The sequence below is a fragment of the Diabrotica virgifera genome, chromosome 9 (genome assembly GCF_917563875.1).
Source record: "Diabrotica virgifera virgifera chromosome 9, PGI_DIABVI_V3a".
Lineage (NCBI taxonomy): Eukaryota > Metazoa > Arthropoda > Insecta > Coleoptera > Chrysomelidae > Diabrotica > Diabrotica virgifera.
Window position 1 is genome coordinate 70,573,562 of NC_065451.1, and position 22,836 is coordinate 70,596,397.

General features: G+C 33.6%; 1 long non-coding RNA gene across 1 annotated transcript; it reads right to left on the minus strand.

Moving 5' to 3' along the window:
- Positions 1 to 5,717: 5,717 nt before the first annotated feature.
- On the minus strand, positions 5,718 to 11,346 carry LOC126892554 (uncharacterized). The gene is made up of 3 exons (XR_007700901.1): positions 10,056 to 11,346; positions 6,174 to 9,903; positions 5,718 to 5,975 (listed from the first exon to the last, which is right to left on the minus strand). It is a non-coding gene; the product is annotated as an uncharacterized LOC126892554 (long non-coding RNA).
- Positions 11,347 to 22,836: the final 11,490 nt, after the last annotated feature.

The following is a 22,836-nucleotide window of genomic DNA, read 5'->3' on the forward strand; positions in this document are numbered from 1 at the left end:
CAACTGTCATAATCTTCACAATGGTGAGAGATATGTGCTGTAAAAATTTCAGAAAAAAATTTTAAATGGAACGTTATAGCGAGTTAAACCGTGATTTCATCTTTTTTTTTTTTATTTTTAGGTTAAAATTCCGATTTTGACAAATTTGATTTTTTAATAAAAAATTAAGTAATCGTGTGGTGAAAAAAATAAATATGCCATTTTAATTGCCTATTTGTCTAATTTGTAAAATTCATATTAGAGTTTTCAAAAAGCGTATACAGGGTGAAATTTTTTCTAAGACCCAAACGAACTAATTTTTTAAAGCCGGACCTGATTTTTTATCTAGTTTGAATAAATCAGTTGATTAGGTGGTAATAGTGTAACGATTGACCACAATAAGAGACACATCGATCTGACCGTTCAAAAATTATGGCGAATATAAATTTCTGTCAAAATGCGAAACTCGCCCTGTATACTATTAAACAAGGGGAGCAGACACTTTTTAATGGTCATTTGTTATTCCCCATAGGAGCCTCTATACGAGGTAGGAGTATGTACAGTTCCTCATGACTCACCCTGTATGAAGACTTGAATTTTATATGTGAATATTAAAAAATAATCTTACGAATATCACACGACAGTAAGAATAAATAAAAAAATAATGCTTCATTTTTTTCTCAAATTTGTTGTCATTGGGCAATAGCCATTCGAGCCCTGTGGGCTCCGTTTCTATTGCCAGACAACAAATTTTCGAAAAACTGTCGCATTATTGTCAATTTATTCTCACTCTCTTGTGATATTATACCCGATAATTTTTGATAATTTCCCGTGGTCAAGTATTTTACGTCAGATGCCCTTCGTTGCTACGGAAAAATACATTCAGTGACATCAATGACAATTAATGTTTGACAACTTGTCACAGAGAACACAAAGAAACAGGTTTAGAAAATATTCAAGTTAAGGTGTCAATAAAATATTAGTTTAAATTTTTTTAAAAAGACAGTTTCATTTATGAAATAATCTTACCGAATCACTCTTGAGCTCGAATTATCGATGTCGTTTGCCCTCGAGACACTTTGACATAATTTTTGATCATTTCATTAAAACTGTCATTCAATAAAATTTCATTCAATTAAAACTGTCAAAATGTCACTAGGGATACAAGTCGATAATTTTACAGTTTTCATGTAATTAATACTGAATACCTACTTCTATAACAATTCGAACCGTTTTCGTTAAATTCTACAAACGCAAATTAGATCGATTATGCATACAGCGCCTGTCAAAAGCCAATGCCTTCTCATAAATGAAATTTAATTAAAATAATTTTGAAGCGTTATAAATTTCCCGTCGACAGTTTGCTGTATATTTTTGACACTGGAATAGTGTCACATCACTTTTAGGGTTGGGTTGGGCTTCTGCTTCTAACTTCTATTGGGCTTCTGCGACTATTTTATAGTTACCAGGTCGGTTTATGTCTTTTGTTTCAGCCTTCTTTCGATTGGTTATGTCATGAAATTTTAAACTGGGTTACTGGGGTGGTCTGTTAACCTCTGTTCATATCGTTGATAGAGTTTTTTGATTCTTCGTTGGGAGCTATTAGTTTGAGGTCTCATCTTATCTTCTTGTTTGGACCGTACCATGGAGATTTAGTTATCATTTTATCATTTTGAGGACTTTCGATTGGAATCATTTAAGAATGTCGATACTGGATCTAGCTGTTTTCATTTCATCGCTTTCATAAAAATTTTCTTTTTTATAGTTGGTACATGAAAGGGAAACTTTCAGTAGCCTTTTGAGAATAATTAATTACATTGTGTAGGTCGTTAGAAGAGCTGCAAACTCATTTTTCTTCTAGGTTAGAGTTCAAAGAGATTTAGACAGTGTCTAATACCATAAACTTAATTACTAATGTTTAATTTTAACGTTTTGTTTTAATGGTTTTCTGCTTTTGTTCGACGGAAAAAGGTTAACCTTTGTTTGTATTTTTCTATTTCAGCTTCGAAGCGAAATCTGAAAAACCGATTTGGGGCGTAACATCGAAACATGTTTTTTGTTTTAAATAATGGACAGTTTTTGCAAATATTTGAAATGGAGGGACTTTGACTGCCTTTTACGAGGTTAGGTTAAAATGTATTTGATCAATAAACCTATATCATATACGGTGGAAAGTATTTTATTTTATTTAGTACCCCAACATATTTACAATTTGTAATATATTACAACAAGTAAATAAATGAACTAAATATTAACAAGTGCCTTTTAGTAAATTTGTGACGATCAAAATGAAAGAAAGAGAAGACGAATTTGTCAACACATATTGCATTAACAAAGTTCCGTTGTTCAGAATCGAAAGAGATGTGGGGCGGTTCTTTTAATCTTCATATTAGCTTAGCAAATATAGACCTATTGCCTTACTACCGGTACTCTCCAAAATTATTGAGAGCCTCATAAAAACCCGACTTATGTCCTTTCTCATTGATAACAGCATCTTAACCCAAAATCAGTTCGGCTTTTTAACTAATAAATGTACCACTGATGCCATGTTTTCTGTGCTTCATGCGGTTTACCAAGCACTAAACAATAATCTTTATACTGCCACAGTTTTCTGTGACTATGCCAAAGCTTTTGATTGTGTAAATCACATTTTGATTAAAAAACTAAATTTCTATGGAACTCGAGGTACTTCTTCGAATTGGTTCCAATCATACTTGAATAATAGGAAACAAGTAGTTAGAGCAAATGATACTGACTCTAGTCTCAAAAATATTGTATCTGGAGTACCACAAAGTTCAGTATTGGGTCCTATACTGTTCCTTATCTTTATAAATGACATCACTAATTTCAAAATCGATGTAAAAATCTTTCTTTTTGCTGATGATACCAGTATCACTTGGAGCAACTCAACTATTGCATCTCTTCATGCAACTATAACTTCTGATTTACTTACGATAAAATCCTGGTCTGACTCTAATTTACTCTCTTTTAACGTGGATAAGACAGTAGCATTATCCTATAAAAGTGCTCTTTAACCCCTACTTATTAATAACAGCCAGATCTCTACCGTTGATTCTGTAAAATTTCTTGGTATTTTTTTAGACAGTAACCTTAAATGGTCCCTTCATATCGATTTGTTAAGTAAGAAACTCGCCTCAGCTTGCTATGCAATAAGATCTGTCTCAAGGGAACGCAATTTAGCATATTCTAAACTAACACATTTTTCCTTGTTCGAGTCTCATCTTCGATATGGTCTTCCTTTTTGAGGTTCTAGTACAGCTGCCCAATTAGATGTTATTTTTAAATTACAAAAAAGAGCAATAAGGAATCTGTTTGGCCTCAGAAGAACAACACATTGCAGAAGTTACTTCAAATATCACGGAATTTTATCCCTTCCATCTTTATATATTTTAGAAACTGTTTGCTTAATTCGTAAACACATGCATGTCTTTCCAGCAAGGCCTCTTCATGACTACTCCACCAGAAATTCAACTTTTGATGTCTATTTACCGATCCCGTCCTCTGAGTTAGTAAAGAAATCTATATTATATTCCGCAAAAAAAACTATACAACCATCTTCCCTTACAACTCAAATGACAAAAGCACATCTATCTAAAAGACCGTATTATTCAGTAGAAGAGTTTCTTAATGACTAAGAAATTACAGTAATGTACGTGCGACAAGCGAGTGGTGGCGGTTGACCTTCTCGTATTCTGCATTTGTCGCTGTGTATTTTCGCTCAAGGTCACGCGCCAGCACTGGCTTGTACAAGTAACCAAACTTATCTATATTTCGGTGCCACATGTAGCAGCTTAAACTTATTAGTTCCTATGTATGTCTGTAGTTTACTTTGTTGTATAGGTCTGGATCCCGCGTATGAAAAAAAAGTTGATTAATAGCAAGCTGAAAATTTGTTAATAGTTTAAGGGTGTCTAGTCGGATAAACTTTTATATATGGGAACACTGGAACAGGGGTAGTTTTAATTGTGGAACAGATTAAAAATTTGGAATGGTCAGACCACGAAAACGGCACATTTATTTTGTCCGACAGAATAGACTTAAACTCTCCGAACAGAGATTAACCTCTCATGCAAAAATCAGACTTCTATTTATCACCTGTCATAATCCCTGTCATTTGACATATTCTACATGTTCCACTCATTAAAACGCCCATTTGGTGATAAATAGCAGTCTGATTTTTGCATGACAGTTTAATCTCTGTTCGGAGAGTTTAAGTCTATTCTGTCGGACAAAATAAATGTGCCGTTTTCGTGGTCTGACCGTTCCAAATTTTTAACCTGTTCCACAATTAAAACTACCCCTGTTCCAGTGTTCCCATATATCAAAGTTTGTCTGACTAGACACCCTTAAGCTATTAACAAATTTTCAGCTTGCTATTAATCAACTTTTTTTTCATACGCGGGATCCAGACCTAGTATGTTCACTTTGCAATTTCTATTAATTGTGGCAATATATCGACTTTGTTTTTTTTTTCTTTTCTTTACTTTATTAACTTATATTTTGTATTTTTTTATATTGACGATTTATCAAATTTCAGAAAATTGTGTTTGTTATTGTTATTGTTATTATTTATTTATTTTTTCTGACTTTATATTAAGCTTTGTCCATAAAATTTGTATAATTTTCAGTGACAATAAAGCATATTTCTATTCTATTCTATTCTATAGCAGTAGATGATAGATAATAGAAAAAGGATAAAAAAATGAAATAGCTACTTTCAAAAAATAAAACACTTGAACGTGATATCATATTTTCTCTTTCCCGCAGACTTGGGATCGAGTATTCCAAATAAACACATTTGACCGAAATGAGGCACTTCTAAGTCGGGTGTAAAATAAACAGCGTTGCTATTATAAATACATTTTAATTTCAAAAAGACAAACTAAACAGATCCCTTTGATCATTTCATTCATAGAAATTCTGACCAATAGAACCCTACAAAAATAAAAATTACAGCAACAATTTTTGATAATTTTCCGTTAAGTATTTTACGTCAGATGCCCATCGTGCTATGCAAAAATACATTCAGTGACATTAATGACAATTAATGTTTTACAACTTGTCACAGAGAACACCAGGAAACAGGTTTAGCAAATATCAAGGCGAAGATATCAATATAATATTAGTTAAAATTATTTAAAAAGACAGTTTTGTTGATGAAATAATCGTACCGAATTACTCTCGGGCTCATAAAAATTATCTTTTGTATTTTGTTTTTTTGGTTTCAGCCTTCTTTCGATTGGTTATGTCATTAAATTTTAAACTGGGTTACTTGGGTGGTCTGTTAACCTCTGTTCATATCGTTGATAGAGTTTTTTGATTCTTCGTTGAGAGTTTTTAGTTCGAGGTCTCATCCCTTCTTCTTGTTTGGACCGTACCATGGAGATTTAGTTATCATTTTATCATTTTGAGGACTTTCGATTGGAATGATTTAAGAATGTCGATACTGGATCTAGCTGTTTTCATTTCATCGCTTTCATAAAAATTTTCTTTTTTATGGTTGCTACATGAAAGGGAAACTTTCAATAGATGAGAAATTTCGTTGAAATCTGAAGCCTCATTCAAAGTTATCGTGCTATTAGCCAGAATGTATAGTCGCCATTTTGAATACCCACCATTTTTGTAAAACGCAAAATCTGAGATGGCCCTATATCTAAATTTGAACCTTTCCCTAATAGCACAAGGACGTCCAATGGACGTCCATTGGACGTCCTTCACGGACTTTAGGGACGTCCATTGGACGTCCGTTTTCGTCCGAGGAACGTCCTTTATACGTCCTATTTTGGTCCAAATGTCGCGCTACCGAACGTCCATTGGACGTCCATCTAAGGTCCGAGGGGACGTATATTGGACCTTAATCGGACGTAATTTGGACCTTGATCGGACGTCCTAGGGGACGTAAATTGGACCTTAATCGGACGTAAATTGGACCTTAATCAGACGTAAATTGGACCTTAATAGGACATAAATTGGACCTTAATCGGACGTAAATTGGACCTTAATCGGGCGTAAATTGGACCTTAATAGGACGTAAATTGGACCTTAATGGGACGTAAATGGGACCTTAATCGGACGTAAATTGGACCTTAACCGGACGTAAATTGGACCTTAATAGGACGTAAATTGGACCTTAATCGGACGTAAATGGGACCTTAATCGGACGTAAATTGGACCTTAATCGGACGTAAATTGAACCTTAATCGGACGTAAATTGGACCTTAATAGGACGTAAATTGGACCTTAATCGGACGTAAATGGGACCTTAATCGGACGTAAATTGGACCTTAATCGGAAGTAAATTGGACCTTAACCGGACGTCCTAGGGGACGTGAATTGGACATTAACAGGACGTCCAATTTTGGTCCAAATGCCACGTTGCCAAACGTCCAATGGAGGTCCACTTAACATCCGAAGGGACGTTCAGTGGACGTCAATTGGGCCTTCATAGGACGTCTTAGTTTGGTCCAATGTCTTGCTGCCGAACATCCATCTAATGTCGTGGGAAATAAAAAATATATTTTTTAAGGAACTTATATTACATCTTATATTAAATTACAATTATTGGATATTACATTATTTACATTAAATTACAATACACTTCTCCAAGAAATTAACGCACCACCTTAAATATGGGGTATTTTTGATGTCTCGTATTTCCTAAACCTGTTGTTTCATCTAAGTGATTTTTTTATAATATTATAGCCTAGGCTATAGGTTACCTCCTTAAGCTTGTCACGCACAGGGAGCTATGCTGTAATATATGTACATTATATCATATCGCTCTCTATAGTAATGAGTGAGCCTGCAGACAGGAAACAAATGGTTCCGTATGTACCTACAGGCTCACTCATTACTATAGAGAGCGGTGTGATATAATATATATTACAGTATAGCTCCCCGTGCATGACAAGCATAAGGAGGTACTTAACCTATGGCCTAGGGCCTAGGCTAGAATATTATAAAAAAATCACTTAGATGCAACAACAGGTTTAGGAAATTCGAGACATCAAAAATGCCCAATTTTTAAGGTGGTGCGTAATCGGCTGTATATACAGGGTGTAACAAAAATACAGGTCATAAATTAAATCACATATTCTAGGACCAAAAATAGTTCGAATGAACCTAACTTACCTTAGTACAAATATGCACATAAAAAAAGTTACAGCCCTTTGAAATTACAAAATGAAAATCGATTTTTTCGATTATATCGAAAACTATTAGCGATTTTTTATTGAAAATGGACATGTGGCAGTATTATGGCAGGAATATCTTAAACAAAAATTATGGTGAAACTTGTGCACCCCATAAAAATTTTATGGGGGTTTTGATCCCTTAGATCCTCCCAAACTTTTGTGTACGTACCAATTCAATTTTATTATTGTGGTAGGTACCATTAGTTAAATTCAATATTTTTGTTTCTTAGTATTTTTCAGATAAGGCAGTTTTTATCGAGTTGCGACTTCTTTTTTAACATGTCTACATAAAAATTTTATGGGGGTTTTGTTCCTTTAAACCCCCCAAATGTTTGTGTACGTTCCAATTAAACTATTACTGAGGTACCATTAGTTAAACAGAATGTTTTTAAAACTTTTTTGCCTGTTTGTATTTTTTCGATAAGGCACATTTTATCGAGATCTGGCTTCTTTTTTAATATGGTTCAAAATATACCTAAAAATGTAAAGCATAAATAAGTCTGCATATTATTACCAAGTCTCCATAATCGTACTTAACCATATACAAATATGTGGTGGATTTGACAAATATTCAAAATATTTCGATAAAAATTGACTTTTCGAAAAAGCAATAAGAGGCAAAAAAGTTTTTAAAACGTTGTGTTTAAATGGTACTACAATAATAATTAAATTGAAACGTGCACAAAAGTTTGGGGGGGTTTAAAGGAACAAAACCCCCATAAAATTTTTATGGGGTGTCCAAATTTTACTATAGTTTTTTCGTAAGATAGTTGCAGCCAAAGGGCTGCAACTTTTCTTGTGTGCACATTTGTACTAAGGTAAGTTAGGTCCAATCAAACTATTTTTGGTCCCAGAATATGTGATTAAATTTATGACCTGTATTTTTGTTACACCCTGTATATATCTACATACTTCGTCTAATTTACTAACTGTTGTGCGTCATCCGCGTCGTAGTCTGTGAGGTCGCATGATACCAACACGACATATTTAGGCGGTAGGTGTGTTCTTTTTTAGAATCACTTTGCTGAGTACACTGGAAATACAGACTCTAGACATATTTTATTATATACGCGTAGAAATAATATTTGAAGATTTCTATTAATGTTAACCTAAAGAAATACACAATAATATGTTTCATTTAATTTGTATAAATGGATTATAAAGCGTTTTTATGAAGCAGATTTGTTCGGATCACACTGTAACTGTAATCGAACGAAGGTGACATTTTAGAATAAATTGGTAACATTTATTTGACAGTTGTGGTGATGACACTTCATATTTGTTTATATTCTTTACTATAAGTATCTGTTTTATTTATTATATTTACTGTCTTTATTATTTACTTTACTATAAAAAGATCCTCTACTATAAAAATATAAATTTCACCTAATTTTATAACGACTTGGAATAATCATCGTGGTATCTGACAACTTGTTTAGTTGTTATTGTAGACATACTTATACAAAGAAACCTACCGGCTTTTTGCCAAGAGTTCGGAGCCGTTTTTTAATTATTAACAATGCAGTGCAAAAACGCTTGCACTGCAAATCTTAAAAGATTATAACTTAATTCTTGTTCTCTATTTCTTAAGTTTTTACTTATTTACATTGAATATTAATTTGTTTTGTTGTATAATCCACGTTTACAATAATTATGTGATATATTTGATTTAAAATGGATTCAGGATCTTTTTATACTTTGGCAACTATGTCAACTTAGATCTCTGGCGTAGATAATGACGTGCAACAGTAAGTAAATTAGATGGACTGTAGGTTATATTTGGTTCTTGGGACATCAAAGTATATTTTTTAGACATTCCCTGGATATAGTCACAGATGTGACATACCTCCGATTTGTTTTTTCATGAGTCTTGTATAGTCACCTCCTGTTTTCATATATTTTTTGACATGTTTTGTAGTAAATTCAACTATCTATTTACTACAAAACATGTCAAAATTTACATGTGAAAGCAGATGATCCTAAAAATGGTTTTTCGTCTCCTACAAAATTCATGAAAAAGCAGATAGGAGAATTATTGTACATTACAATTCTCTAATGTTTGGGAAAAAGGGCTTAAGTCAGAATTGCACATCGATAATGTTTTGATGATTTCTACAGTACTGTAGTAGATTCTACTGTACATACAGTTTACATCTACAACAGTTTTTTTCTGGTCCAGAAATCATCAAAACTTTATCAATGTGCAATTCTGACTTAAGTCCTTTTTGCCAAACATAAAAAAACAATCTGGTCATAACTGACCAAGGAGCAATTTTAATTTAACCTAAATGACTACTGTTTCTTAAAATGAAGAGCTTACCCCATAGCGTCTCTTATCTAATCTAACAAGATCGTGCACTATTCTAACATACACAGGCACAGCACACAAGCACTATGCTCCGTTTTTCACTATCACCTATCACTCAAACTAGTTCAAAAGGCTTTGTCCTCTTCAATCTTCTAGTTTGCCCAGTAGTATCGAGGAGCTGGATTTCCTCGATATTCTTGAACTTATGAAGTTGTTCAATTGCTCGTGACTTCCTGCTATCTTCTTGATATTTGTTGATAAAGTAATAACTTATTATGCATGGACAATGTGGACTTTCTTCCAACTAGCCAATACACTTTTTATATCTCTCTTTTGCCTTTCATAGCCACAAGGCTATACATTTCCTTCTTGTTTTTTTTTGTAGACCACTTTCAGCTGATTCTAAAAAAAATTAAAATGAACGGTAATTTTTCTATTCTTTACAATTAAAAATCAAAAGATATAGATACTATTTACAGGTAATAATATGCATGCATAAATGATTCGTTTCATAAAGAATAAAGAAAATTGAAAACGGATTTTATAATACTTACAAAATTGTTTAAACAAGAGATCCAGCCAGAGCCCAGAGCAAAAACTAGCACACAGTACAGCAAAAAAGCCACTAATTTCCATTTCCCACACCCCCTTATCGATGCATTTTTTTCCAATCAAAATTTTTACTAAATTTTTAGGTTATCGGTTATCTTACGAAAATGAAATTATATGAAATGTGATGACCAATGACCACGCGACGCTACATAGATATTCGCGCGGCAAATTTGAAAATGAACGCAAATTGAACAGTAAATGGCCTCTCTTAAAATCTTGTAATGGAAAATTTTACCCCTCCAGGAAGACATTGTACATAGAATATCTTGTGGTAACTTTCCACCCATAATTTAATCAGATAGATGTTCACGGAATAGAACGGTAGTACCTACCTACATTCCTGGAATGTTTTGTGTTGTTAGGATTAAACTTTTATTTTATTTATTCTTGAATATTTCCTATTGTTAAACATTGTAACCAATAATTTACAAATAAGATTTTCTTTACATTACATAAAATCAAAAACATGTTTTGGATATTAAACTATAGTTTATAATTGTAATAATTGTATATACAATTTTGAATTAAGATTTAATCTTTTCGATTTAAACTACAGTAAAACCTGTGTTACCGGCCCCCTGCAAACACCGGCCACCTGTACTAACGGCCAGTTTAAAAATTCCCCAAACCAATTACAGTAAAACTTGTCAGTAACGGCCACTAAAAATGAAAAAGCTATTGGCCGATATAGAAAGGTGACCGGTATTGCCAGTTTTTGTAGTCTAGATATAATTGGTTTGGGGAATTTTTAAACTGGCCGTTAGTACAGGTGGCCAGTAACACAAGTTTTACTGTATATCTAGACTACAAAAACTGGCAATAACGGCCACCTTTCTATATCGGCCAATAGTTCTTTCATTTTAGTGGCCGTTACTGACAGGTTTGACTGTATTTCATTAACGTAAAGTTAACGCCTAAGTTAATATTTTATTGAATTATTTTGCTATTTGATCCCGTTAATTGGTATAATGTGTCCAATATAATATATAAGCGTTCATAAAACGTCCGTATTTCGTCCAGTATGGACGTCCAAAGGACGTTCAACGTCGGACGTCCAAAGGACGTCCATATTTATTCCGTCCGAAGGACGTCCAACGTCGGACGTCCAAAGGACGTCCATATTTATTCCTTCCGAAGGACGTCCAACATGGGACGTCCAAAGGACGTCCGTTTATAGTCCATGGACGTAAGGACCAAAAATGGACCTATTTTGGACGTCCAAAGGACGTCGTGTGCTATTAGGGTTGTATGTGCAGTATATGTGGTCAAAATTATATACAGTATTTCTCATGATCATTTTTCAGTGCGTAACATATGATAGGAAAAAGGGTAAGTCCGTGATAATACACATTTATGACATTTATTCTAACATGACATTTTAGTTAAATCTGACAGTTGTCACATTTTATTTTCAATTTGGAATAAAAACAAATCAAAAGTATTTCTTGCATTTATGTATTTTCTTTGATTTGTATAGTCTTATAAATTATACAGATTATATTTGTAATATTATTATCTAATTAAAAAAAAATATTTTTTATTATGGCGCCATCTATCGACAACTAGAATAACTAGAATAAATGTTATAAAAATGTCACCGACGAAATCGATACATCAGTATCAGAGTGCACCAACTCAAAATTTTTCAATATTGAGGTAAGTATGAGGAAATGGTTAAAAGATGTTTATTTATCAGTTTCAAATTGCACCATTTAAAAATTCCAACACCATAAAAAAAATTTTGACTTGTCAACATACAGAATCGAATATTTTGTTAACACCGTCGTAGTTTCATACCGCATCATGTGAAATAGTGCGTAATGAAACTTGATCGGTAGAACTGTTGTCAGCTACTAACTGATAATGGTGCGGTATGAAACGGTCAATACCTGCAAAATCTTCATCTTCATTGTCATTCGTGCGAGTATTCTCTGTGTTTAAGGTGTTCGATGTCTCTTTTGGAAGTTATTTTTTATTGTGTATGATTATAAATATACTTTACGTGAAAAACAATTGAAATTGAAGTTTATAAAGTGCGTCGAAAACTAAAATAGTAACGTCATAATGAATATTCAGCCATGGAAAAAGTTAGGGATCAAAAGAACAATGTATATGTTAAAAGTTACAAATGGATGTATGGAAGAACGTGGTGGACATAGTGATGATGCTGTAAGTATCTACCATGCAATTATTTCTATATATATTTGTGGTTACACAACTTTTCAATAGATAGATAACACCAGTTCTCACGAGGTGATATTAGTTGATCAAATTTTTGCGAGCGATTTTAATAAAAATTAGAATTGAAAGTTTGTTTTGTGGCAGCTCAACCTATGACCGCATCAGTCATTTTAATCGTATCCGATGGGCATCGTTGCTGGCCACCTGTCCCTATAAATGGTGCACATTCGTATTCTCACACCCAGGGATCTCGCGTTCTTATGGGTGATGCGTCTGATAACCCATCACTATAAGAAACAGATTTTTATACGGACTGTCTAATCTTATCATTTTCTTTTACAGGAGTCAAATGAGGTGCAACAAAATTCAGACTCTGAAAATTCTGACTTTTCTTCTAGTTCAGGGAAAGTTTACATCCCGGAAACCCCAGAACAATGCTCTGAAGATGAAAGACTAATCACTTCACCTGATGTCATATTGGCTACTCCTTCACCAGCGGCAATATTGCCTGCTCAAGTGCAAGTTGTGAGTGAGAATGAATCAATTATTGTGCGGTCAAGGAAGAGAGTTCGTAATCCTACAAAGTGAAAAACAAACGAGAGAAAATTTAAACGCAACAGAGAACAATCTTATACAAATTCCGCAGGCAACGAAACCGCTGCACTGTCGGTGAAAGCTGCTTGCACGGACCGTTGCAAAATAAAATGTTCAGAAAAAAATTAGTGATACAGAAAAAGAAGAACTGTTAAAAAAACTACTGGTGTAGCGCCGGTTAGGCCAAAATATCAATATAAGAAAGAATGGAGCCATAGAAGTGAAAACAGAGCTTATTACTTTGAGGTGAAAAATGAAAAAATTAGAATATGTAAGGTTTTCTTTATGAACACTTTAAACATTTCAAATAGGATAATAATTACTGCAATGAAAAAAAAAACAGAGTTAGGGTTTGTACAGAACGACAATCGCGGAGGAAAAGAAAATGCCGGGCGACCAAGGATGCTAGATGATAAAAAAGAAATCGTGATGTGCCACATAAAATCTTTTCCACTAATTGACTCTCATTATTGCAGAGCAAGGACAAACAAACAGTACCTAGACGGATCTATAAATTTAGCTACTATGTACAGAATGTATCAAGAAAAATGTAGAGATGAACAGAGAATTCCCGTAAAACTCCATTACTACACCATAATTTTCAACACGGAATTTAATGTTTCCTTTTTTCAGCCAAAAAAGGACCAGTGTTGTTCCTGCAACTCATTTCAAAATCTAACAGCAGATGAAAAAGTATTACAACTTAATTATGATGCACATATTACAGAAAAAAATCAGAGTCGGTTAGAGAAGGAGTTTAATATCAATAATTCAAAGGAAGATGGAAATACTGTAGTTTGTTGCTTCAATCTCCAAGCTGTATTGTCACTACCAACAGGAAATCGGAGTGATTTTTTTTATATGAGGCGCCTATCATGTTACAACTTCACTATTTTTGATATTTCCCATAAACATGGCTATAGTTTTTTGTGGCACGAAGGTATCGCAAGCAGAGGTATGAGTGAAATAGGTACATGTCTTTGGTAGTATCTAAAAAACCACGCAGCTCAATATGAGCACATAATATTTTACTCTGATAATTGCCCGGGCCAAAACAAAAACAAGTTCATTGCTAGCTTGTTTTTATATTGCTGTCAAAATCTACCAATAAAAAGCATAACCCACAAATTCTTAGTAGTTGGGCATGCTCAAAATGAGGGTGATGCGATGCATGCCTTCATAGAAAAAGAAAAAAAAAGATACCTGAAGGGAAACCCGCTCTATATACCATCGCAACTGCTACCGATAATTAGCTTGGCTAAGAAAACTGGACGGCCGTACACTACAGAAGAAATAGCCGAAGTGTATGAAGTAAAAAATTTACAAAAAATGGGGAAAAATTTTAATGTAAATGAAGCCGGAGACACAGTAAAATGGAGCGAAATGCAAATTGTAAGATTTGAGAAAGACCAGCCATACAAAATAATGTATAAGAAATCTTATTTTGACAAAAAATATAATGTCATAAATATTCGACAAAATAGAACAAGAGTGGCTTATGAAGAATCATCTCTCATCCTCTCTAATAAACCTCCTGGTGTGCCAGAACTTAAAATATGTGATATATTGTCGCTCTGCTCCTCAGGTGCAATACCCAGAATTCACTGCGAGTTTTTCCAGAACTTACCAACATCTGCCACAGCTGCCGCTGCTAAAGAAAGTGACGATTCGGAATAATTTTGATTTTATTATAATTTTTCATACCATAAACTTTATTTGATTTCCATACAAATACCCTATACCAAACGCACTAACTATTAAAAAAATCACGTGTTGACCGTTTCATAACGCACCAACTCAAAAAAAAATCTTAATTCTTTAAAAAAATTATAATTAAAAATTATCATCTAAAAGAACCATAAAATAAACATCTAATTCCAAAATATTGTTCTATTTGAAAAAAAAATGGACTATTTACAATAGATTAAAAATATTTGCTCTCAGAAAAAATAAGTTAAAGTTGATTTGTGAAGAACTATGTTTTTTGAGATGGTGCACTCTGATACTGATGTATCGAAATGTAATCACCGACGTGCCTTTTTTTTGTCACATACAATTTAATGCGTTAGAGAGAAATCAAAAAACTGTGACGCACTGAAAGATGATCATGAGAAATACTGTACTTCTATCATTAAATGCACAATTGTTTCATATATCGGCTGCACTAAATGAACTTCATTATGATACAGATTTTCATTAGGATACAGATTTTTAACCAATAGAATCGCGATATGGCATTCGCGATAAAGGTGGCACACGCGCAATGACCAATGGCGAGTCAAATTCATACGCTTTGACAGTTCTCAATAAGTAAACAAATTTATAAATAAATTTGAATACAGTGGAACCTCGATAACTCGGATTAATCGGGACCGCGGCCGATCCGGGTTATCGAAAATCCGAGATATCCGGAGAATATGGTAAAAATTAATAAAATACGGTATACTTACAGATAAACTCCTTTAGAATTGAAATAACATGAAATATATTTATAAATATGCACAGTACCTACTCATTAAAATTACTAAAAAAACACCAAACACAAACGTAAGCAAACGGAAGCGAACAATACAAGACATACAATACAGTCACAACGATGTAACAGTGAAAACTAAAGACCATTGTTTATAAAAGAATTTTTTAAACAGTCTTTCCTAAACAATGCTAAGACAGTTTGAAATCAAAAGGAATAGGTACTACAGACATGTGGCTGTTGTTTCTGCGGCGTGTGCTATGAGTCATTTTTAATATCGTGTAGTTCAAATTACACACATACACATTATCTCTCAAATATTATATTACATACGTTTTCATTGTTGAAAGGTTTGTCTGATAAATAACTATTTTGATGGGAAATAAGCCACAATTAAATTGAAAAATACAAAATATTGAAAATCAAAATGTTTATCTGATGAAAATCGGTCCGGGTTAGCCGGACTTCCGGGTTATCGGGGGCCGACTTATCGGGGCTCCACTGTATATGTTTTGTTGTGAATGATCATAGAAAAAATCGTGTATACAACTTGCTTTTAATTATCATTATGAAGCTCGTACTCTATACAAAACTCGCTGCTAGGCAGCTCGTTTCGTATCCCTCATACTCGATTCATAATGACCATCATTATATGCTCGTTGCATAATATACTATTAACTTTAAAGGATAATATTCACTTTAATACTAAATAGGGAATTTGCATAAAATTTTAAATTAAAAAAAAAATGCTATAAATCACAACAGAACATAATTAAAAATACATATCAAAGTAACAAAAGTTTTTTCTTTCTTTTGGCCCCTAAAGACGACTAAAATCGAAAAAAATTCAAATTATAGCAGCCAGCCCAAAACGCGCCCCCATTGGTCGTGGCTTTATATCATTATAATGTTTGAGCCATTAATTCATTACGTTTGATATTCATTTACTTGTTATAATCATTTTATGGTGTAATCCCCTATGTGGCGCAGTGGTAAGAGCGCCTACCTTTGAAACGAAAGGTCGGGAGTTCGAATTCTACCGGGGGCAGAAATTTTTCATTTATTATAAATTAATAAATGGAAAATAGTTTCTGTCCTTGTGGGATCGGTACTCACCGGAGGGACCGCAGACGTTCGGAAACAATTAGTGTCTCTTTGCAAAGACAATGACGTCGACTTTGCAAAGTAACAAGACACTTACTCAACACGCACACTACACATTACTCCCCTGACTTAGTGATAAGTTATACAATTACGTGGCTAAAGGTTCTGGTTCTAAACCAAAGCCAGAATCAGAGAAAAAAAAATTTATGGTGTATCTCAGTTTTATAAATCTTTAGATAATAGGGAACTTGCACATTTTTTTCTATTACATAATAATGTTCAGTTTTGTATAAAAATGAGATTTCCAAAATTTCACGGTTGGTATAGAAGAGTAAGAATGTGTTATAAATTCTGTCTGTAATAATCTCGATTTACGCGACTTACAACAGAAAATATTTCAAGAAATTTGAACAGTATATAAACTTTAGCAGACTCTATATTATATGTGTAGTGTTAAAAAATTTCTCTTTAAAATGTGTTTAGTGAGTGAATAATACATAAACGTCAACAATGAAAAACTAATGTAAATATACCTAAGTAATTAAACTAATTAGGGACAGCTGATAACAGCGATAGGTGAAGACGGGTCATGACAAAATAAATTGCGACGTTGCAGGATTTCAAATAAAGTGTATCCATTTAGGAAATTGAAATAGAAATAAAGTAGAAATAAACTGGTAATTGTAGTCCTGATAGTGATTGGAGATCTGACGGGTCGACCGGTCAATAGTCACTTGCGCGGGGCTACAAGTACTACAAGACCTATAGAACCTCAACCTTCTGTCCTGAAGCCTTAGCACGAAGAAAAAGAAATGTGTAGTGACAATGAGTATGATACGGAGAAAAACAAAAGGCGGGGGGGGGGCGAAGGGGGAGAAAAATTGGATAGAGTATTAGAAATGTTAGCAAAACTAAACACTGACAATCAGGAAATGAAAGAGGAACATAAGCAGTATAGACAGGAGATTAAGGAACTAAGGGAAGAAAACGATCATATAAAAAAGGAAAATAAGGATCTAAAGCAAAAAATGGACAAAATCGAGAAGAGGATGGAGAAAATGGAAAAAGAAAAGAGAAGAAACAATGTAATCATACAAGGAATGGATATAAATACATACGATCAGAATATATTAAAGAAAATGATAGAGGATTTCTGCGCTAAAACACTGCAGGTGGAAATAAATATTAAGGGGCAACAAAGTTAGGAAATAAAACCTGTCTGGTGGAACTGAAGAACGCAACTGATAAAGAAAAGATAATGTTAAATAAAAACAAATTACAAAAGGTTGGCCAGGAAAAGATATACATTAATGAGGATATGAATAAAATAGAAAGGGAAATACAAGGAAGAATAAGAAAACGAGCAAAGAAAGAGAAAGAAGAAGGAAAGAATGCAAAAATTCGTTTCCAGAAACTGACAGTAAACGACGAAGTCTAGAAGTGGAACGCCAAGGTGAACCGCTTTGAGGTGCAGCAAAGTTCAAAAAACTGAAAACGGTATGTAACAGTAAAACGACGGATGCCACGATTAAGGCAAATGAAAAATATTTACGAAAAATAAACTTTGGAACTTGGAATGTGAGAGAGACGTATGGTGCAGGCAATCTGAAAGAACTAGTAAGAGAAGTCAATAAATATAAATTGGACTTGCTTGCAGTACAAGAAAACAAACAGTTAGGAACTGAAATAGTGGATGTAGAGGGCACAACCTTTTTTAAAAGTGGTGGAAAAGACAGAACCAGAGGAACAGGAACAGGAACATACTACAGGAAAACTTGAAATCAAGAGTAATAGCTTTTAAGCCTATATCTGACAGACTTTGTTCTTTAAGAATGAAAGGGGAAAGAAGAAATATAAGCATTATAAATGTGCATGCTCCCATAGAAGATGCGGATGAAGATGAGAAAGACATGTTCTATGAGCCACTAGAGGAGGAATACAAAAAAACACCGAAATACGATATGAAAATAATAATGGGTGATTTCAACGGAAAGATTGGAAAAGAAGATATATATGAGAACATAGTAGGGAAACATAGCGAACATTATATAACAAATAATAACGGGCACCGAGCAGTATGTTTTGCAATGGAGAGAAATATGATAATAAGAAGTACACAACTGCGCCGGGAGGAAATCCACAAAAAGACATGGAAGTCGCCCGACGGAAAAACAATTAACCAAATAGATCATGTAGTAATATAAAAAATGGACATGAATTTTATATCAAAAATAAAAAGCATGAGAGGAGCAGAATGCAATTCAGACCACTACCTAGTAAGAGTGACATGCATGAGAAACAGTGGTGCGACCGGGAAGGGAAAAAGGAAAAGAACGGAAGGTAAGAGAAAATACAATTCGATCCCATTAAAAAGTGAAGAAGTAAAAGATAAATATAACGAGAAAATAGAAATAGAACTGGCAACATGCGCACAAGAAATGGAAATCGGAGAAAGATGGGAGAAAGTAAAAACATCAGTAATGAAGGTAAATAAGACAATTCTAAACAGTACAATGAGAAGAGGAAAAATAAATGACTGGTATGATGAAAAATGTGAAAAAGCAGCTGAAGCAGTTAGGAGAGCTAGACAAATAATGCTATTAAAAGAAAATGAGAATAACAGAAATGTGTATAGGGACGCAAGAAGGGAAATGAAAAGACAATGTAGGAGAAAGAAGAGAATATTCAAAGAAGATAAGCTAAAGGAAATTGAAGAAAAATTTCAAACTAAAGAAATAAGGTCATTTTACCAAGAGGTTAAAAGAATGGATAAAGGATATCAGAGCCGAAGCATCTATATTAAGAATGAAGAAGGATTACTAATAAGTGAAACAGCGCAGGTGCTAGAAAGATGGAAAAATTATTTCGAAGAGCTATTAAATAATGTTGAAGAGGACGAGATGGACATAATACAGAACATGAAAGAAAACGATACGATAGTGGGGACGCCAACAAAACAAGAGGTAATGAATCTAATCAGCCAACTTAAAAACAACAAAAGTCCAGGAGCGACAGAAATAACAGCTGAAATGTTAAAGGCAGGAGGAGAACAACGGTACGAGCAACTATATTGGCTGGTGAAAAAGATATGGGAAGAGGAAAAAATGCCAAATGACTGGGTGCTGGCTAGAATCTGCCCCATACATAAAAAATGAGATAAACAAACATGTGAAAATTATAGGGGAATAGCACTCCTAGAGACGGGGTATAAGATAATAGCACAGTGCATACGTGGAAGACTGAACGAATACATGGAGGATACTGTGGGAGAGTACCAGGCAGGCTTTCGATCCAACCGTTCGGTAACAGACCAGAATTTCACGCTAAAAGAATTACAAGCAAATTGCTATGAGTACAAAACGACCCTGTATGCGCTGTTCGTAGATTTCAAGCAGGCATATGATCGTATAAATAGAAAAGAAATGTACCGTGCTCTGAAACAATTACAAATCCCCAAAAAATTGATTAGCTTGATTGAAATGACGTTGGCAAAAACGAAAGGCGAAGTAGTGTGGAAAGACATCTCAGAGGACTTCGAAATCAAACAAGGACTCAAGCAGGGTAACCCAATGTCAACCACGTTGTTCAATCTTGTTCTTGAAGTAATAATGAGGAATTGCAGCATAAAAATGGAAGAAACCATATTTAAAAATGAACATCAATGTATTGCTTTTGCGGATGATCTAACAATATTAGCAAAATCAAACAAAGAATTGAGAATAATTGTGAAAAAGATAGAAAAAGAAGCAAATAGGTTTGGCCTAAAGATAAATGAAAAGAAAACTAAATACATGATAATGGGTGATACGCAGCAAGCAATGAAGAGTTTATAAAAATACAAGGGGAGAAAGATTACATATACAGTTTTGACAGAGTGGAAGAGTTTACTTACCTTGGTGTGAAAGTAATGGAAAATGGACATGAGGATAAAGAAATAGAATCCAGAATTACAAAAGGCAACCAGAAATACGGAATGCTGAGATCCTTAATAAAGTCTAAATTTGTTTAAAAAAAAACAAAAGAAAGAATTTACAAGACAGTGATTAGAGCTACGGCTTTATTTGGAGCTGAATTATGGGTTTTAAGAAAGGCAGATGAAGAAAGATTAGAAAGATGGGAGAGGAAAATTCTCCGATCAATTTACGGAGGCATAAATACACAAATGGGATGGAGAAGAAGGACAAATAAAGAGTTGGAAGAGCTGTATACGGAACCAAAAATCACCGCAATAATAAAGGCGCATAGAATAAGATGGCTGGGACATGTGCAAAGATTGGAAAACCATAGAATGACCAGGATAATATTGAACAGGAAACTAGTAGGGAAAAAAAGGAAAGAAGACCCCGTAAAAGATGGTTTGACAGCGTCCAAGTAGATTTACGAGAATTTAAAATAGATAACTGGAGAAACAACGTATTAGACAGAAGAGAATGGAGAGGAGTGGTAAGAAGAGCGCAAGAGAAATTGTAACAGAACAATGTACCATGAATAAAATGAGAGCTATATATATATATATATATATATATATATATATATATATATATATATATATATATATATATATATATATATATATATATATATATATATATATATATATATATATATATATATATATATATATATATATATATATATATATGTATATATGTATATGATGTATTTTTTAATAGACAAATTAATATTGTATATTGTAGATATGTATAGTAAAAAACAATGTAATTGTGTTTTTCACGCCCAGGGCCTACATGGCCTGTTGAGCAAAATAAATAATAAAAATTTCACGCTTCAAAAATTCATAATAACTTAGAAGTACAAATTTAAAGTCTTCTGTATTTTAAAATAGTTCAAACGACCCGTGACGTCACATAGTTTAACTATATGGTTCCGTTTATGCAGGGGCGTAACAGAGGCCCCCGCAGCATAAAGCTTTGCTAATCCATCAGGGGTCCCATCTTGTCGTCCGATATTATGTAAAAGTCAGTTATTGTTATATTATTTTACGTTGTGTGTTTAAATTTAAAAACGTAAATTTCTAAAGGCGTATTCGGCAAGTGAATCATCTCATATCTAGAAACTTTATCCCTTTCGGTCTCCCGACCTTTATGGTGACGATAATAAACTATAATGCTTTATACGTGACTATTGAAAGATTTGAGAATTGCAATTTGTTTTGCAAGTTTTTTTATTTTGTAAAAATGACTTTTTTTCAAAATAACTTAAAAAGTATTGTTATTCATAAATAATTCGAAAAGTCTTGAGTTAACCACTTCGGTGATGACACTAAAAATTATACGGTATCGCCATATTTTACGTTCATTTACTGGGCTTTAACACATATAGGTATTTGTTACACATGTGGAGGGCCCCGACGGAGTTTGTTACGCCACTGCGTTTATGGTTATACCTATTTAGGTATGTTCTTCTGCTTCTTCTTTAGTTTATTGGCCTCCATCTACTTGAGTAGTTGGCCAGCTCGCCATCGCGGAATAAAGGAAAAATATTTATATTCTAATGACATTTATCGTATGTCATTGTAATATTATATACCAGTTTGTTGAGATTGGAGTGTGATATAGTTATTGAAGGAAAGGAAACAAAATTTACTATGGAAAATAAAACCATATTGTAAAAGTAAAAATTTTCTATGAATTGTTCAAACGATCAAAAACACTTGTAACGTCACATAACTGCATTGTCTACTGACGTTTATAATGTCTAATTTAAAATTATATACAATTTTGTTTACTTTGTTGGTTCAGAATGTAAACATATAGCCCGATGACGTCACGACGCCTTTTGGGCTGGCTGGTATAATTTTAATTTTTAATCGTCTCTATATTCCTGTCGCCATTGGGGGTACAACGGCCTCCTTAATTCAGATAGACTTACCCAAGTTTTTTTTATGTATTTTGACCCGTAGAACACGAATTTTTTGGGTAACAGTCGATCCGGATGTCGATAAGATTGTTATAAACAAAGAACTTGAGGAACCACATAACAGCGATTTTTCGCAAAACAAAACATTGTTTTGAATTTTTTGGGTCATTCTAAGCAAAAAATGTTTTTACAAGTTTTTTCGTAGGATGCTTAGTTTTCGATATAAACGCGGTTGAACTTTTAAAAAATCGAAAAATTGCAATTTTTGAACCCGAATAACTTTTGATTGAAAAATAAAATAGCAGTTCTGCTTACCGCATTTGAAAATTCAAGTCAAATTCTATCGGTTTTGATTACTTTCATTGCTAAAAATTAATTTTTTTATTGTTAAACAAAGCTATAAACACATAGTGATTGAATGATGTTTTCAATGCATTTCCCATTTGAAATCGAATGAGTAGGTGGCATACAGACAATTTCTACATAGATTA